At 45.2% G+C, this 14,478-nt stretch overlaps 1 protein-coding gene and 1 non-coding gene across 4 annotated transcripts in view; one reads left to right on the forward strand and one right to left on the reverse strand.

Moving 5' to 3' along the window:
• Positions 1–4,906: 4,906 nt before the first annotated feature.
• LOC118143910 (U6 spliceosomal RNA) lies at positions 4,907–5,013 on the reverse strand. Its single transcript, XR_004728395.1, has one exon. It is a non-coding gene; the product is annotated as a U6 spliceosomal RNA (small nuclear RNA).
• Positions 5,014–6,350: 1,337 nt separating this feature from the next.
• GSDME (gasdermin E) overlaps positions 6,351–14,478 on the forward strand; it is a 63,183-nt gene continuing 55,055 nt past the window's right edge. For 2 of the 3 annotated variants that reach the window (XM_009002267.5, XM_002751479.6), the window contains exon 1: positions 6,788–6,841. The gene's annotated coding sequence lies outside the window, so the exon portion shown is untranslated. Of the gene's footprint in view, positions 6,479–6,787; positions 6,842–14,478 lie in introns of those variants that run through there. The other variant, XM_009002266.5, reaches the window with a different exon arrangement.

Below are 14,478 nucleotides of genomic sequence, written 5' to 3' on the forward strand. Positions count from 1 at the left end.
GCTGAGTCTGTTACTGCTCTCAAAACCCTTTTTCTCTAAAGCACAAAGACTACGTTTTCCAGGCTGTCTTGCAATTAGGAGAGACTCTATGACTGATTTCTGGCCAAAGGAAGGTACAGTAGGTTCCTCCCCACACACATTTATCTGCAGTTTCACTTTTTGTGGTTTCAGTTACCCACAATCAACCTCCATCCAAAAATATTAGATGGAAATTTTCAGAAATAAACAATTCATAAGTTTTAAATTGATTCCATTCTGAGTAGCATGATGAAGTCTTGTGCTGTGCTCCCCTGTCCTCCCCAGAGACATGAATCATCCCTTGTCCAGCATATCCACGCTGTCTACACCCCTGCCTGCTAGTCACTTTGTAGCCCCCTAGGTTATCAGATTGGCTGTCATGACATCGCAGTGCTTGAGCTTGATAACCCTTATTTTACTTAGTAATGGCCCCTCTGTGCAAGAGTAATGATGCGGGCAATTGGGATATTCCAAAGAGAAGCTGTGAAGTATTTCCTTTAAGTGAAAAAGTGAAAGTTCTCAACTTAATATGGAAGGAAAAAAATTGTATGCCGAAGTTGCTAAGATCTATGGCAAGAACAAATCTTCTCTCTGTGAAACTAAAGAATGGAAAAGACATTTGTGCTGGTTTTGCTATCACACCTCTGTGAATGTTACGGCCACCGTGTGTGATAAATGCTTACTTAAGATGAAAAAGGCATTGAATTTGTGGTTGGAAGACATGAGCAGAAATGTATTCCAATTGATTGATGGTGGCGGGGTTTGGTACCATCCTTAATTTCAGGCATTCATTGGGACTGTTGGAGTGTATCCTGTACCTGAAAGTGTCACTCCCATAAAAACCTCCCCTGAGTGAGTCTCCAGGTTCTTTCCTTGTCTACCTGCGGGAGGTGTCCATGCTCAGGGCAACCTCGGCAACCTGGGGAAATGGCAGAGCCTCCCCTACCTTGGTACCTAAAGGAACGAGGACTATGGTTTTCCCTCCCCACCCACCCCACCTAAAACCTAGAATTACCTTAGTCAGATTGTTTACCAAGCAGGAAATGAGGTACTATTGTATTTGTGCCATTATAATTGGGGGGTTTGTTTTAGCAGTTAGCTTACCCTAACAATGACAGCTGATCATTGTACTTTTCTCACCCTCTGTCCTTCTTGTTTATCTGTCTGCCTTTCCTACAAAGCCCACAGATATTTTTTTTTTACATGCTGAACATTTTATTAATGTTAAGTTTAAAAGCTTTACATTTGGGTTACACTAAGATACAGGGCTGCTTCTTCTTAAAGAGGTTATCCACTGGCATTGGGTTGTTGGGTTAGGAGTAATGGAGCTTGACTATTTTTTTGCTAAGCAGTCACAATTTATAAATTCACAATCTTGGTCTACGACTTGGCTCAGACAGGAGGGGCATGAAGCACATTCTCCTTGGTCACCTTATATCCTCAGTACCTAATAAAGTGCCCAGCACTAATAAGTATTTGTTGAATTTTAAAAAATGCTGAGTGCGTGGACTTTGCTTCTCTGTGCTGGGTATAGCGCACTTGGATGCTAGACAGTATTTATAAATAATGAGATGAAAAAAGTTTGTATATCTCTGGATTGCATTACTTTGAATATTTCTGTAAATTAGATATCTGGTGGCTGACTACTGGTCTTCATCACAATTTTCCTTAATGCTGATAATAATGTATGTTTCTCCATGAAGAATGGACAAACAGTATAAAAGTTTTTACTAACTGTGTTTATGTAATGCCACTTTCTGGGTTTTTTTTTTTTCACACAGTTTCTGTCACCCAGGCTGGAGTACAGTGGCATGATCACAGCTCACTGCAGCCTCAACTTCCCGGGCTCAGGTGATTCTGCATCAGCCTCCAGATTAGCTGGGACTGCAGGTGTGCACGACCATGCCTGGCTAATTGTTTATATTTTTTAGTACAGCTGGGGTTTCACCACGTTGGCCAGGCTGCTCTCTAACTCCTGGGCTCAAGTGTTCACCCATCTCAGCCTCCCAAAGTGTTGGGAATACAGACAGAAGTAACTGCACCTGTCCTGTAATGCCACTTTCTTTCATGAAAACAAATGTGGCAGATAGAAGATGTCTGGAAATTCTTTGCTGTTTCTCCCACTGAGAGGTGGAATATACCACCCCTATGTTTGAATCTGGGCTTGTTGTGGAAGTTACGTTCTGGGTGTTTAGAGACTAAGTCATAAGACTTGGAGCTTCTGCCTTGTTTCTTTTTCTTGAACACTTGCTTTTGGAGCCCTGAGCCTCCATTATAAGAAGTCTGACTCCCCAAAAACCACCATGATGAAGAGGCCACATGTAGGGCTCTGGCTGATAACCTTCAAGTTCAGCCCCACCCTCAAGGCATCCCTGCCAATGCACCAGACGTGGGATGCTATGGTCTGAATGTTTGTGTTCCCTTAAAGCTGTATGTTGAAATTTAATCACCCGTGTGATAGTATCAGGAGTTGGGGCCTTTGGGATGTGATTAGGTCAAGAGGTAGAGCCCTCATCAAGGGGATTAGTGCCCTTATAAGAGACCTAGGGAGCTTGTTTTGTTTGTTCTTTCCTTCCACCAGGTGAGGACACATTGAGAAGTCATAGTATCTATGAACTAGGAAGCAGGCTCTCACCAGATATGGAATCTGCTGATGCCTTCATCTTGGACTTCTCAGCCTCCAGACCTGTGAGAAATAAAGGTCTGTTGTTTAAAAGCCACCCAGTCTATGGTATTTTATTACAGCATCCCAAATGGACAAAGACATGGGTGAAGTTATCCAAGTCCCTCCAAACCAGGCCATTTACCTTCACCAGCTAAATTTCACTGAGGGACCCCAGTCAGTGTCACATGGAACAGAAGAGTCACTCAGCTGAGCCCTGCTCAAAGCCCTAACCTACAGAATTGTGAGATACAATAAAGTGGTTGTTGTTTCAAGCCCATAATTTTTGGGGTAGTTTGTTATATAGCAGTTGATAGTTGGGACAGCAAATTATTTCACATTTCCTTGTTTGTCCAATATTTGCATTAAGACTTTCGATTTTGACAATATTGGTTGATCATTTGCTAGCTGCCAAGTAATTTCAGTTCTTTTTCCATCCGTACGTGTGCTCTGCAATTGAATAAGAGAGGGTTGGGACACCAAGAGAAATATTTAATTCTGGACCATATTTCACCTTCTATAAAGCTTTTTATTTTAAAGCAGTAATTGGTAATATGCATTGGTAATACAATCTCCAGTTTAAAAAGCACTTTTGGGATTTAGGGAGGTAAATGAAATCAGTTTTAAGATATATATATCAATGTATGCCAAATTTTATTTTAATTTATGTTAGTAGCTATATTCCTCTGGGAAGCAATCAATATGGTAAAAGGCAAAATTATACATATGTGAAAAATGTGGGCTTAATTTAAAGGCAACTTTAGCTGAAAATTAATTAATAAAGGAAAGGAAACTAATTTTTATTGAGTGCTACTATGGGCTGAGTACTTTATATAATCTCATGACAATGCTATAAGTAATTTTTAAATGGGAAGTGTACAATTTGCCTAAGGTCACTTAGCTGGTAAGTGGTAGGCTGGATTCTACCCAAATCTGATGGATCCGAAGCCTGTGTTTTTCTCCTTTGCAGAGGTTATTCATCTGAAAGAGACCAGGTCTCGAAACATGGTTCTCAAAGAACTAGGGAGCAATTATGGCAGCCATGCACAGCTGGTTTATTAGTGTGTTCATTTACGAAATAAATCCTGGTAGTGAGTTTTATTGACTTTTGCTGCCCTTTGCATATTGTCTCCTCAGGAAGAATCTAGGGACAGGGTAGGAAATACACAACACCCGACAGATGTGTTTCAGAAGTTCCGTAAGGTGAAACATAGTTTATATAGTGAATCTTTTTGAAAGCAGATGCTTACTATCATCACTATGACCGCTCCAATTTATCATCATTATGACCACTCCAAAGATTTTCTTTCCACATTGCTCCATTTTTTCAAAGGGAATATATCTATATGGAGTAAGAAGATTGGAGTTCCATGTTTTCTTTTTATTTACCTTCTTCTAGTTGGGTTAAAAGTTTTCATCTTGTATATGTTCATCTGAAATCTTCAAATACTCCATTTACCAACAATAAAAAGCATAACTATTTAAAAAAAGTTATGGCTGTGCCAGAGTCCTTTTCATCCCCCTACCATTGGACAGGGAGAGTAGCAGGCTGAGGTCAGGTGAGATCTTGAACACAAGTCATCCCTCTCTCCCAACACAGACCATGCTTCTACACTGCGTGGGTGGGGGGACCCCTACCGCTTTTCCTATTTTCTGTTCTGGAGAGTCTGTGCCCTATGGTGGTTAAACTCAGATGGTGCTGAACAATCTGGGTTAAAATCATGGCTCTGTCTCTTCCCAGCTCTGTGAGCATTCCAGTTTGTGTCTCAATTCCCTCATTTGTAATTTGAACCCCCAAATAGTTGTAAGGATTTAATGAGCCAGTCATTGCATGTAATGTACTCAGAAGCATGCTTGGTGACAGTAGAAAGTGCTACATAAATGATAGCAGCTGATATTATTACTGTCTTCCTTGGGCATTTAATTAAACAACACTGGGCAGGACAAAAAAAGAGTGAAAGAATTTGAAGCCACTTAGTAACTGTTGCATCAAAAAGCTGACCCACTCTGAATTACAAGCAGTAACCTATCTAGCTAGCTAGAGGACTGGGGCTTTTTGGGTGGGAACCTGATGAGCATGCTGCTTATGAGGATGTTCTTAAGGTCAGTGCCCTAGGTGGGGAAGCAATAATCTCTGATAACAAGCCAGAGTCATCACTATATAATTTTATGACGATAGAGAACCAATAGCATAGATGAAGTCTCTCTCTCTCTCTTTTTTTTTTTTTAAATATGGAATGCTTCACGAATTTGCTTGTCATCCTTGCACAGGGGCCATGCTAATCATCTCTGTATCGTTCCAATTTTAGTATATGTGCTGCCTAAGCGAGCACTAGATGAAGGCTCTTGACAGGGCTTGGATTCTTTCTTTCTTCCAACATTTCATCACATTAGCAAATAGGGGCCCATCACCATGGACCATTTCTAACCACTCCTTCATCCAGCAACCATTCATTGTGCACCTGTCTTGTCTGGGTCCCGCAAGGATGTGTGTATAGCCCCACAATCTAGGTGGAGAAAAAAACAAAGGGATTCATTCCTTAAATCAACAATTATTTACTGGATAGCTACCATGTGTCAAACCCTAAGCTAGGTGCTGGGCATAGGGAACAGAACAGACCAGCTGCCCTTATGCTGCTGACATTTTACAGGACAGAAGGATAATACATGAAATAAGTAGGATGCATTCAGGCTTTTCAAAAGGGTGGTGAATGCAAAGGAGAAAAATAAAGCAGGGGAGGAACTAGGTGTTACTGTGGGTGGGTGGGTGAGCGGGAGGCACTTTTAATTAGGATAGTCAGGAAAGGCTTTATGGTGAGGTGAGTAACTGCAATCTAGAGATATGTTTAAAGTGTAGGGGGGCCCAAGGGAAAGCGCTGCCTGGCCTCTCTACCCGCCTTCCCTGACCAGTGCTGAAGACAGCCACACAACTCCATACTCTGTGTGAGCTCTCACAGGGCAGAAATTTCATTTTTCTCTTACTCATTGCTTTCAGCCTAGTAGAGAGCATGGCACAGTGAAGATGATCTACTGACTCAAAGTGTTGCTGAGCAATGGACTCGTTACCTGCGGCACACAGAAAGCAATACTGTGGAACAGGCTTTTGAAAAAAGAAAAAGCTCTTTATCAGTCAGCTGGCAAGGAGACGGGAGGCAAAGCTGAAATCTGTCTTCTGGACCTGGGGGCGGGTCAGGCGTCTTTGGGATCGCTAACCAGTCCCAGGTGATGCCAATGCAGCCTTCCGCGGGGCGCGTGGGTTCACAGTTAGAAAGCTTTCCCTCTTGCACGTGCCTGGGAGATTTTGGCTCTGTCTCACCCTAACAACTTAAACAATGGCTAATCGGTTTGAGCTGGTCCTATTGTTACAAAAAGATCTAATTAAGTCATTCCATCAGAAAGCGATGCTTGAGCACAAGCTTTGCTCAGATTCCCTCGTTCAGCATTCCTTGAGCACCCACTGTGTGAGAGCGCCTGGTTTTGCCCTCAAGGAGCTTAGAGTGGAGTTTACATGAATGAACCACTGATTAGCGTCGGGCCTAAGTGTGGGCACAGTCACACCACACATCCAGATACTACTCCAGGCACGGGCATTAGGGGCGCCCACAGGCTGGACAGGCCTGGGACTTCCCTGGTTGAACCGTGAAGCCGCGGTGCCAGTCCACACCCCACTGTTGGTGGCGGGTCCGGCCCCGTAAGGAGGTGCCGCTGTCAAACCCCACGGTTCCGCGCAGCCAAAAGGCGAGACGACCGCGGAAGGCAGGCGTAGCCCACTCTTCCCTAGAGGCCCGACATCTCCCGGTGAGTCCCGAAAAGTGCGCGGAGACCGTAGCCGAGCCCTGGGCCGTCAGCAATCCGGTTCTCAGGGAGTCGCGCCAAGGAGGGGAAGCGGCTTTCTCCCGGCCTTCTGGGCGGTCTGGCTCGGCCCGGCAGTTAACTGCAGCTGCAGCCCCCGCCCAGCGCCCCTCTCCCCTCTCCTCCCGCCTCCCGCCTCTGGCGGCCAGTCCCGCAGCTCTGGGGCACTGGGACTGAGCAAAGGTCCCGGCGGGCTGGCCCTCCCTCCGCCCTCCCCGAGCGTCCGCCCCCGGCCGGCCCAGCGCAGGATCCTCCGACTCGGCGGGCGCGTGGCGCGCGGCTGCCTGGGACCCAGCGGCTGGCGCGCGGGTAAGTGCGCGGCAGGCGCGGGCTGCGGGCTCCGCCCCGGCCCCTTTTTGGGTGTCCGGGGCCTGGGGCAGCTGAGGCCGCGCGGCGCTTTCTCTCTGGGACCCCCCTCCCCTCGCTCCTTCCTAGGGGAGACGAATCCTTTGGCTGCCCGGCCGCTGGAATGGCGGGTCCCGTCGCGCCCCTCGCCTCCTGCATTCCCGGCCGGGTCCCCCTCCCATCACCGCGTCCCGCCCCCCTCGCACTAGCATCCCCTCCCCGCCGCCACTTCCTTCCTTGGATGTTGCAAGCGCAGCTGGTACTTTGGTTCCCTCCCCCGCCCCCCCCCGCCCCACTCGTCCATCCTTTGTCTTGCGGTCGGTCTCTTCTCTGGGTGCTGCGAAGGCTCTCCCGGCTCAGGGGCGCGTGTGCAGGGAAGCGGGCCTTGGAGCAGATACGGAGTTCGGTTTCTCTGGAGGAAAAGAGTCCCTAATCGCCTTGCTTCGGTATCTAGAGGGCCCCGAGCTTGGGGAGGAGGCCAAGCCCGCCTTGGTGTGCCCGGCTAGCGCTGGGATGGCTCTCGACGCTGCCCGCGAGGCTTCCTTGGCCTACTCTTCCTTTGGACCCTTGACCCTTTCCAGAGCCGCTTGCCATCTGCACCCCAGAGAGGAAAGACGAGAGGGCACCTCTTAGAAAAGCGTCGGTTGTTGACTGAACACACCACCCATTCCTCCAGACTCTGTCCACTATAGTGAATGGGGTAGTTAAAGGGATGGATGCCTTGGGGTCACTGTCATCCAGAGGCAGGCAGGCGGCGGGACAGACAGATGGCCAAGTCCAAGTGGAATGAAAGGGATTGGAGAAGAAGCAGAAGAGTGAAATTGTCTTCACAATCCACCACCACCAGCACCAAGCTTTTTTCCTAAAGGAAAGGGGCTGGGAGAAGTTGAGCCCAGACCATCAGGTAGATCTGAGAGAGAGCACCCAGCCCCTCAGCCACTGTCCCTTAGCTAGGCTCTTGTTGTTGTTGTTGTTGTTGAGAGAAGGTTGGCTCTGTCATGGAGGCTGAAGTGCAATGGCGCTGTCCTCACTCACTGAGGCCTTGAATTCCTGGGCTCAAAAGATCCTCCCGGCCACACGTAGCTAAGGCCACAGGTTCCTGCCACCACACCCTATCTTTATTCTTACCCAGGCTGTTTTCTGTTACCCACTCCACTTCCCCAAAGCCTTTGCTGCCTCACTCTCCTCTCTTTTCAAGATGATGCCTGTATTCTGACCATCATTAAGTTCACATACTGATTTTTATTTTAGAAAGAAATTATGAAATATTAATTTGTCTTTTTATTAAAAATGAGCTCAGGTAGTGGGCTGTAGGCATCAGAAGATATGAAGATACCTGTTTTAGTTTAATAGACCTAATTGCACTTTGCTGCCTAGAAAACTAAAACTAATTCAAAGTGTGCTGAAATTGTTAACAGTGAGACAAGTAGACAAGTACAGCCATGTTTCATCTCCGCAAATAGGAGATGACACATGTTCCATAGCAAAGACTTTTGTTTCCACCATAACTGAGGTTCACCCTTTCAAGGACACTTTCTTCTGCTACAGAATGAATCATGTGAGACCACATTAGAACAGAGAAAAGCTGAACAGGGAGCCAGCAGAGCGGAGTGGCCAGGAGCACAGGCTTTGGAGTCAGGCAGAGCTGGGATGGAATCTTGGCTGACCACTAATTCTCTGTGGTATTCAATGCCCTCCAGACAAAGACTACCAGGAACACACCGACAGGTCAATGGGTTGGTTTATTTCTCCTTGCAGTGAGCTCCCTCACGGGGAACTCTGAGATGTCTCAGTAAGAGGTGTTAGAATGGACGAGGGTTTGGGCATGTAGTAGGTGAATTGAGGAAAGAGGGCTTTGCTCTGATTGGATGTGGTCAGGAAGCAGGGGAAATTCTGTGATTGAGTATCCTCATATTTCTCATCAAAAAGGAGAGAAGGCCAGAGCAAGGCTACAGCTGTGATTGGTCAAGAAGCAGCAGTCACTCATTAGGACTGCTAATGATTGGAAGGGGGATGGTATTAGATCATTTTTGTGCTTTGAGCATGTTCATGCTTTGTCTGTTTTCAGGTCTGATTACAGAGCAGCCTTGTTTTCATGTTGATTCATCATGACAGGAGTGGACCTGCCTGATATTGATGCTCTGTGACATTATTCATAGTCAGCCACACCAGGGCCTAATGGGTCCAGGCCAGCTCCCAGATGCCTCTCTTTCTTGTGATCCTGGGCAACTTACTTAACATCTTTCCAGCTTCCTCATCTATAAAATGTGGACGATGCCTAATTCATGGAGTTATTGTGAAGATGAAATAAGGAAATGTGTGTAAAGCAGTAAGCCGCAGGCACTCCACAGTTGCCCCTCTCTTTGTCTAGAGTATTTTGATGTTGAGGTTTCTTCTGTAGAACTGTTCAAGCAGAGGACCAGGGTTCAACCAGAGCTGCTCTGAAGAATCCTGAATGGAGTGTGAGAAAGAATGAGCTCTCTCTTCTAATTCAAAAGCTGGATAATTCATGACTCTGAATCAGTCTTCACAGGCAGTAGTGAATATAGGTATCTTCTCCTGTGGTTATTACATTGGCAACTATTTTTAAGATTCTTTGTTCCCAGCGGCTCCACTTGGCTGTGTGCTTTGCTAACTTTGTGTCACTGTCTTGCTTTCTTGGTGTTTTCCCCCTTGGTTTCTTACCTAGGAGTCTGACATGAGCTAGGATATCCTTACTGTATTTGCTTTCACTTTTTGAGTTCTCATCTGCTTTGAGCTGGGAAGCCAGACAGACAAGTGAATAAGTACTGTTTGCTAATATAATTTTTTATTTAATTTTTCTTTGAGATGGAATTTCACTCTTGTTGTCCAGGTTGGAGTGCAGTGGCATGATCTCAGCTCACTGCAACCTCTGCCTTCCGGGTTCAAGCGATTCTCCTGCCTCAGCCTCCCAAGTAGCTGGGATTACGGGTGCCCACCACCATGCCCAGATAATTTTTGTATTTTTAGTAGAGATGGGGTTTCACCATGTTGGCCAGGCTGGTCTTGAACTCCTGACCTCAGGTGATCCGCCTGCCTCGGCCTCCCGAAGTGCTGGGATTACAGGCATGAGCCACCGCACCCGGCTGCTAATAATACTTTTAAGGTTTTCTGTGAGAGCCCGTGATCTTCGTAACAACTGTGAAGTGCAGGAGTGTTTAGGCCGTGAGCTATTTGAGTATGATGTCTCCTAAGGCCATTTTATCTTCTCCCAAATGGGAGTGTCATGGAAATTTGAATCCAAAGTCTGACTTTTGGCTGAGACATGATCATACTTGTCTGTGCGAGGCAACTTGGGTTCTAGATCCTACATTCATTTGGACCTGGCCATATTGTTTAATCTTTCTCCTGGCTGACTAGTTACCTTAGGTGTTTGAGAAAGATGGCGATAGTGTATTCCCCCCTAATGCTGCATGAAGAACTCTGTTGTGTTACATTCCTAGCCTATATTTTTGTTGATTTATTATTTCAAAAGTTCCTGGAAATAAAGCCAAAAGCAAGAATAGAAAATGAGCAAAGGATATAACAGTTGAAATACAGAAAACCTTTCAACAAAATAAAACATACTTGATTTTATTTGTATTAAAATAACCTAAAACTAGGCTGAGATTCCACTTCTCACTTATCACACCTGGCAAGAATCCAAAAGTCTAATGATATACTGTTGCTAAGATGGATACTTTTGTACATCATTGGTCAGAGTACAGAAGAGCGCAACTCCTAAAATTATAGATGCATTTACCCATTGTTCTAGCAGTCCCTCTTCTAGGGATCTACCCTTCAGATATACTTGTTTATGAAGAGGACATCTGTATGGGGTACTCACTGGGGACTTTTTTTTTCTTTTGAGACAGTTTTACTCTTGTCTACCAGGCTGGAGTGCAGTGCCATGATCTTGGCTCACTGCGACCTCTGCCTCCCCGGTTCAAGCGATTCTCCTGCCTCAGCCTCCCAAGTGGCTGGGATTACAGATGCCTGCCATCACGTCCAGCTAATTTTTGTATTTTTGGTAGAGACCGGGTTTCACCATGTTGGCCAGGCTGGTCACTAACTCCTGATCTCAGGTGATCTGCCCGCCTCAGCCTCCCAAAGTGCTGGGATTGCAAGCATGATCCACCACGCCTGGCTGACATCTTTAATATAACAAAAATTTAGAAATAACCCAAGTGGTCAGCAACATGGGACAAGTCAAGTGCACAATGGTACCTCTCTGCGTGAGGGAGTATGTGGCAGACAGCAAGGTGCTAAGCAGTGTGCAGACTCCTTTCAACTACCCCTGTGTAAAGAAGTGTGAAAGAAATATGACTGAAGGGGTAGAGGGGTGAAAGCATTGCTGGGACATGGGTAGGAATGGGATTTCTCAGTGTGTCCTTTTACGTAATTTAGATTTTTGAGCCATGTAAGTATAATTCACACATAATAGTAATAAAGAAACCTCTAAATTCACTAGGAGAGTATTCTCCGAGTCTCATGATTGGAAAGTCTGAGTCTAATAAAAACCTACAAAGCAATAAAAATAACCACATCCAGTCACTCCCCCTAAAGTCCCCTACCCTGCCAAGAGGGCAAATTAGCTGTTTAATGTTAGCAAAAAAAATGAAAGATTAATTTAGGAATTTCCTCTTTTTACCATATAAACTCTGTCAGGGAGGACTGGTGTCTTTACTGAAGTCTTCCCACCCACAGCAGATGGGTTCCATTTTGTTTTTTAATGGCAAGCCTGATTTGGTTTCTACAGAAACCTTTTGGATCTGAAGGCAATTGAGTGAACTCTCTTTCAGCCTGCCCCAGAAAAGAACAGAAGCCATAACAGTGGAGATTCTGACAACAGTGGTCAACTAAAGCAGATCCTTCTCTGGCTCTTCTCCTGGGCTAGCAGGACGAGCTCTCACAGGCCGTCAGGGAGACCCAGTCCCGTGTTTGGCAAAGTAAATCTGTTCCGTTCGAATTCCCTCTCTTGGTAACTGGCTTTTCCTTCCCATCTTCCAGCCCGCACCTGAGATACCTGAAGATGCCCCACGGAGCCTTCTTTCTTTCATCCCCACCCCTCACCAAATCAGTGTCTTCTCTTTTTTTTTTTTTTGAGATGGAGTTTCAGTCTTGTTGCTCAGGCTGGAGTGCAATGGCGCTACCTAGGCTCACTGCAACATCCGCCTCCCAGGTTCAAGCGATTCTCCTGCCTCAGCCTCTGGAGTAGGTGGGATTACAGGCATGTACCACTATACCTGGCTAATTTTACAATTTTAGTAGAGACGGTGTTTCTCCATGTTGGTCAGGCTGGTCTTGAACTCCCAACCTCAGGTGATCCACCCGCCTTGACTTCCCAAAATGCTGGGATTACAGGTGTGAGCCACCGCTCCTGGCCACCAGTGTCTTTTCTGTCCTCATGCCACTGATCTAGTCCAGAGCATTGCCACTTTTTATGTGTCTCTAATCTTGCTCCCCTGCCTTTCCTTTCCTATTTTGCTTCTAGAAGATTTTTTCTAAGGGACCATTCTGATCTCACACCCTCCAATGGCTCCTGCTTCCCTGGTTCCCCTGCAGGAGATGCAGGACATGGATTGGGGGGCCTCCCTGGCTGTGTCCCTGGTCCTTCTGCACTCTGGAATGCTGCATTCCAGTGAAAGAGTCAAGCTCAGAGCTTGACCAGTTGTTTCAGTTTATCGAATTGGTGGATGGCAGATCAATACAACACAAGGTCTCCTGGACCATCTCAAGCTCACCGGTAACCCATTTGCCTGGCACTGTCTTCCCCATCCCTCCACCACCTCCCACAAATTCTGTGCTTTCCTAATGACTGCTGCTCAGCTGCAGCATCCATACTGTGCTCCTTCACCAGGCTTGCTTCTACTCAGCCTACAAAATGCAGCTTGGATGTCGGCTCCTTCAGGAGGACTTCTGTGGCCCGATGCCTCTCTCCAATAGATTTAGATGCCTCTTTTTTTGGTTCTTTCCCTGGAACAATCTCTGCTAGTAGCTAACATAAAACTAACATAAAAGCTGTTTATTTCTCCATCTGGCCACCAAAGTAGGAGCTCATTGAGGAGAGAAATTATTTTTTGTCTCTGTATCCTAAGTGCTTAAACACAGTATCTAGTATAGTTGGTACTCAAGAAAAATTAGTGAGTGATTCAGTTAATTATTTGGTAAATAAATAAATGAGTATTCCATTGAATGCAAGATTCTTAAGCATAGCATAGTGACAGACTAATGAGAGATGACAGCCTGAGCATCCTTAGTTATGCGGCCTTGCAGTTCACCTTATCGGAAAGGAACTTCCTTGCATGTTTAGAATTTCTTCCTTAAATGTTCATTCCTAGTGTTGATCTACAAGAACAGGGTCAGGTAGCTACTGCTTCATAATCTAAGAAATGATACTTTAGAAAAGAACTTGTGATCCACAAGACTAATGGTTTCCCATGCCCTGGAGGAGACTCATGTTAAATGGATTGAACTGAAGTCTGAGCTTGCTTTCATCTCTCAAATCCTGAGAGAGCTATGTGACTCTGCAACTGTGTCAAGCGCCAGGGTGCAGGTAAAAATGAAACGAAGTTCTTGTCCATTAGAGCTTTTCATTTTGACTATGGATAGTTTTTAAAAATGTTGCTTTCTTTTTGTGTGGTGATGTTTTATTATATATGTGAGTGTCTGTATATGTTGGGCTATGTGCAGTTCGTGTATTGTGAATGGTTTAGAACTGTTGCCTGTGTTTCTCTTGGAGTAAGTATTTGATAACTTGATTTATAAAAGTTTTAAAAATATATATTAAGAATTTTTATTCCCTGTCATAAATATTGCACTTATTTTCTCAGTTTGCCCTTTGTCTTTCTAAAGGCCCTTCTGATCCTGTGATGTACAAATATTTCTCTATTTTTTTCTAGTACTTTCAGTTTCATTTTTCCTCAAATAAACCTCTTGATTTCATTGAGTATCTGCTTTATATATGGTATGAGAGAGGAATTCAATTTTTTTTCTTTCCACATGGTTAGCCCATTTTTCCAACAGCATTTATTAAATACTCCACTGCTTCCACTGAATTTAGTATTTTCCCTTTTAGATCTTCCAATGTGTCTCTTCTTTTCCCCTCCTGCTAATGTATGACAGTGCCTTTATTTTCTGGGTTAAAAAGCCATAGCTACTTTTTATTTCTGAATATGAGAAATCACACAGTGTAGAGAAAAAGCACCTTTGACCTTTCAAAGAAGTAGTCATAAGTAAGCTATCTATTGCAGTAGTCAGTATGTTGTTGTTCAGCAAATATTCCCAGCTCTCTGCCTTTTTAAGACAGGATCTTGCACTGTCACCCAGGCTGGAGTGCAGTGACATGATCATGGCTCACTGCAGTTTTGAACTCCTGGGCTCAAGCAATCCTCCCACCTTAGCCTCCTGAGTAGCTGGGACTACAGGTATGTGCCAACACACCCAACTAATTTTTTAATTTTTAATTTGCAGTTTTGCTGTGTTGCCCAGGCTGGTCTGCAACTCCTGGGCTCAATCAGTCCTCCCACCTCAGCCTCCCAAAATGCTGGGATTACAGATATCACCCACCATTACCAGCCTACCTTGCAGATTCTTGATAA

This window comes from Callithrix jacchus, chromosome 11, assembly GCF_049354715.1.
Source record: "Callithrix jacchus isolate 240 chromosome 11, calJac240_pri, whole genome shotgun sequence".
NCBI lineage: Eukaryota > Metazoa > Chordata > Mammalia > Primates > Cebidae > Callithrix > Callithrix jacchus.